Source organism: Camelus bactrianus, chromosome 28 (genome assembly GCF_048773025.1).
Source record: "Camelus bactrianus isolate YW-2024 breed Bactrian camel chromosome 28, ASM4877302v1, whole genome shotgun sequence".
Taxonomy (NCBI): Eukaryota; Metazoa; Chordata; class Mammalia; order Artiodactyla; family Camelidae; genus Camelus; species Camelus bactrianus.
In genome coordinates, this window is record NC_133566.1 from 20618275 (window position 1) to 20623265 (window position 4991).

The following is a 4991-nucleotide window of genomic DNA, read 5'->3' on the forward strand; positions in this document are numbered from 1 at the left end:
GGCTGCATGATCTGCTTGTGTATAATTCGCTGATTGGCTGATGGTGAGGTAACAGGGTGATGTCACAGTGGTTAGCATCATCAGTCCTCAGGCTCCAGCTGGCCTGGGGGCTGTGTGCTCTTGGTCAAGATGCAGTTAGCTTCTCCCATCTGCTGGGAGATTTAGTATCTGTACAATAACACAGGAATGTGTATCAGGCATCTATATCCTTCTGGGAGGAACTAAATATTCTGTGACTTCTATATGGCTGATCTATTTAAATTATTACCAGTTCTCCTGGCCCAACTATTATTTTTTGTTACTACACGTTCACATTCTTATAATCATTAATTCTTGAGTCAGCCTTTGGTAACTCAGGGGAGGCCTGGGAGACTAAAGTTTTTCTACAAATAAGAGGGAGGTTGAGGACATGAAGTGGGGATGTCTGTCCAGGTCCTGCTCAGTTACAATCCCCCTTTTTCATTGATTTTCCTCAGTCTTGAGGGGAACAAGCATGGGACAAGGAAGGGAAAATGTCGTGGATGGAGAGGTTAATCATAATCACTTTTAGTGGGACTTGGTTTCAACACTGGAGGGATTGACTCTAATAACAACCCTGTTTATTGGATTGAGCCCATTGTCCTCAAATAGAAAAGTTCCATCTTTTAGTTTTCGAAAAGATTGCTGGAAATGCCGTACTCTTCCAGCATTACTTGGACTAGTTGGTCAGATACAGAAGCCAGAGGTAAGCTGAGTGCTCCTAAATGATACAGTGATGGGTTCTAGGAACTTGTTTGAGAGGAAGACCAATGTAATAGTAGCAATCCTGGGGTGTCCATGGGTCACAATTGAAAATGACTGTCCTTGGACTTAGTGTTGACAGTTGGGGTCCAAAGGCCTCTGGATCTGTCTTCCTGTCATACCTATTGCTTATATAAGTAATATTAGCAGGATTAAATGTACTAGACTTTCCACCCAAGATCCTCCAAGGCAAAATATTAAAAATGCCTTTTGCTTTTCACTTGTATCAAGTGCAATTAAAACAGTATAACATTTACTATTAGCTTAATGGCCTGTTAGGTGAACATTTTATTGCTTAATAATTTCAAATTGATTATACACTCTGTACTTTAAGTCCACGTGGTTTCTTCTTTTACAACATGGCCTCACTTGTTCAAATGTTCCTCTATAGAAGAAGCATTCAAATCTAATGAAATATTAATGTGAATTAGAAACATGGTTAAATCTCTGCTGTATAATTACAGCGTGATGGTCATGTGTAATATCACTTTGATTTTTATGGAAATAGTTACACTTTTAGGTTAACCCGATAGAGTTAGTATAGCACAATTACTCTATCAGGTTAAACTAAAAAATGCCCATTTTTCCAATATTCTCCTTCTCACTCCCTCTACACCACCAGAATAATACCCTTTGGTTGCATTGAAGACTCAAGTTTTCAATACATTTTAAAATATATCATTTAATGTAAGACCAACAGCAGGCCTAGCATGCATGATTATTCCTTTTCAACAAATCAGAAAAATGATGTTTAGAGAAGTTAAAAGACTTGCTAAGGTCCCATAAATAATACACTAGTAAATGAAAAATCAAAGCTTTACATTTTTTATTTAAAAACTCATTCTCGATTTCTAGTCTTTGTTGTCCCTCCTTATTCTATCGTAGGCACCAGTCAGATTGGATGTTGAGAGAAGGGACCTCCTTTGTAAGGGAGGGAGGAACTGTGTTGGGGACCACCTTCCAAAGGACCTTGTCTCCACTTGTCTTTTACTGCACTGCCAGGGAGGGCGCTGTCTCGCACTGAATAGGGAGGCAGGGCCAGGCCACCAAACTGCCTTTGGAAACAGCTTCCAGTCAAGAACAGGCTCTTTGAAGGCACGAAGGTGAGCACCGCGCTACTCCTCAGCCGCCTGAAAGTCTAAACAAAGTTTTGTTTCAAATCACACGCGGGCCCTGAAGAGGGTAGGGGTGAGGGGGAGACAAGGCCAGTCTCCTGAAGTCTCTCTTTCAAGACACAAGTGTTCCAAAACCAGCATTTGAGTCCTGCAAATCTACATCTCCTGGCATAATTCTGAATCTTGGAAAAGAGGGGAACGTGTCTACCTCAGCAGATACTGACAGCTGTTTGTCCTCTTAAGTGTCCATCGGTCAACCCAGTGAAAGCTTGCTTTTAACAGGTGTTTATTGAGTAACTGCAGTGTGCTCAGGACAGCATCTAAGAAGGGATCAGAAAAAAAAATGTGAAAGCAAATAGTTTGATGACTAGAGAACCCATGCAGACTATCAACACTTTATCTTAGAGCAGCTTTACTCCAAGAGATCACAAACGAAAGAATGAATGCTCCCACTGAAACCGGATTAGTCAGGCTGCAGGCCCTCCCCTCCCCCATTTACACACAAATGTAAGCAGAAGGGGGGTTAGAGAGGATGAGAAATGGGATAAATGGAAAAAGAATTTCATAGCTGGTTAGAATGTGAGTTTCAGCACTTTATTTACAAAACATGTTTTAACATAAACTATGACTCCTCTCAGGGTGATAAAAATTCTGGGGACATTGTGAGTGCATACACACACACACCTTGAAACAGAAGTGCGGTGAGCATAATCAGTGCTTCAGACCGACAGCTACTATGGACACTTAGTGATGCGGGAAACCCTGAGAGTTAGCAAAGATTTGGGGGATCTTGGGGAAACCTTGCCATGTTTTGAATACTTTATTTTTTTTAATTTTTACATTTTTCTTCTGGGGGTAAATTCAGTTTATTTATTTATTTATTTGATGGAGGTACTGGGGATTGAGCCCAGGACCTCATGCATGCTAGGCATGCGCTCCACCATTGAGCTATACCCTCCCTGCCGAATACATTCTTACTTTCAGCTCCAGTGTCTCTGTCGGTCCTCTGATGTGAGACCAGTTCTTACTGAAACACTATTTCTGAGAATTCACCAATGTTGGACGTTAAGGTAAACCAAACTCACTGGTTTTCCTCACCCCAAACTTGTCATCATTTACAGAAACATCGTTTCCCTGGTTTGTGATGTGAATTATTCACTAATACAACCACATCAGATAATGATAGTGGATAAAAGGATTGAAGTAACCCAAGATAAAATAAGCAGTGGTAAGAAACTATGGGGAGAAGACAGATTTGTTTGCAGTGCATTTTAAGGATGTTAAAAAAAAAATCTGCACAATTCATTGGTTCACTTATTCCACAGAGAGAAAAAAGTCAACTCATCTATTGCCTTTCCTCCTCACACTCTTATTCCATACACATGTATCCACGTCCTAATGTGAAGAAAGAAAGGAATCAAATGATCATTGATAGGTTTATCAACTTAAGGCAGTTTGGTTTCCACAGAGTTAAAAAGTGGCTCTTGTTTTGTGCAGGAAATACTCACTCTATCAGCCTTTGAGAAAATGGATAATGACAGCATCTCACTGAATCATCACAGCTTGTTTGGTTCGTTCCTTTGGCTTTGTTTCTTCCAAGTCAGCTGTCCGGATCTAATCCACCTTGGTGATCTGAATGTGTTCTCCCAGTGTTCTTGTCTGTTTACTTCACTTATACAGCCCCCGTCTTGGGAAAACAAGTGTTGTTGTTGTTGTTGTTGGGTTAAGATAACTCAAGAACAATTACTGTTAGCTTCAAGTACGGAACGTTCTCTTCGGTCTACATTCCTGCCTAACTGGAAAACTTGCTAAGCACTCATGGCACTCTTTCAACTTGTTCAGAAAACATACTGGAAATTCTCAAGAGGCAGAATGCATGGCTGTATCCATGAGATGCACACAGGGGAGTGTCAGAGGCTCCCTGAGGGTTACAGTTGGACAGCTGGTCAGGGGCAGTGGACCTAAAGGTTCAAAGATCAAGTCCATGTCTGTAAGCACGTCTGCCCTTGCTATGGGCCATGCCGTGGGGCTGGTGCCGGGCCGTGTTGAAGCTGTGGTCCAGGAGGCAGGCCTGCGGCTGTTTCATTTTGATGAAATGTTCACCACCCTTGTTCCACGGCTCAGCACTGGAAGCAGAGAAGCAGAAATGGGAAATTGAAGAGACAGAGCAAATCACAGGAAGAAGAGGATTAAAGTAACCACCTTGAAAGCCCAGAGTGGGCAAGCCGTTGGCAAGAGGTAGACTGTGTGAGGACGGTGGTAAAGATTCAACAACACTTGGACAAAATAATTACTGAGTGCCTCCTGCTATCAAGGAATAGCTCGTAGACCCTGATGCAGCCTCAAAGCTGAAGAAGTGGAAGCAAGAGCCAGAACAATAATAAGGAACTCAGAAGGAACAGCACAGTCAGATCTTGTTGAGGACCAAGTGGAGATACTGCTAGTGCATAGATGAGATACCAAAATGGTAGAAGTTTTCAAATATGTGGGTTTTTTTTCGTTTCTGGCCAAATACACGCCCTTATAAATCTTTACTCAGTCTTCTGACATGACTTAGTTCTCAACTGGTGATGTTTACCATCTTTCAAAGGCCCAAGCAAACAGCATTATCACAAGAGTCCAACGGGTTTCACTCAGCATCCTTCATTTCTCTTATCTCCAAGCTATGTAAAGACGGAATCACTGATTTCACATGAAATGCCAAAACCCGGTATGAAAGATCTGCCGTCGTGTTCTGCGAAATGGAATCCTCTATTACTCTGAAACTCAATGCATATGTGTGCTGTTAATACGAGAGCGGTGAGAATGCTAATAATGAGCACTTTCCCAGACGGTGCACCTGGAAACTTCAGTAGCCCACCAAATGGAGCAAAGCCAGGGCCTGTTTTTATTATTCTGCTGGAGTCATGCAGTGCATCTGCTCGTGGAGAATCTAAGCCGGCCCCTTACGCTCCCCCAATTCTTCAACTGAGACCATTTTATTTTCCAGATAATTCATCGCCTTGAGACAACTGGGTTTAATATGTATCCTCATTATGATTTTATGAAGCAGGAAATGCCACCACCCTCATCTACCAGGAAGCAGCATCCGCTGAA

The 4991-nt window shown here is 42.0% G+C and overlaps 1 long non-coding RNA gene across 1 annotated transcript; it reads right to left on the bottom strand.

Annotated features, from left to right (window-relative positions):
• Positions 1-1582: 1582 nt before the first annotated feature.
• LOC123618072 (uncharacterized) lies at positions 1583-3786 on the bottom strand. Its single transcript, XR_006726442.2, has 2 exons — positions 3404-3786; positions 1583-2215 (listed from the first exon to the last, which is right to left on the bottom strand). It is a non-coding gene; the product is annotated as an uncharacterized LOC123618072 (long non-coding RNA).
• Between the last annotated feature and the right edge of the window lie 1205 nt (positions 3787-4991).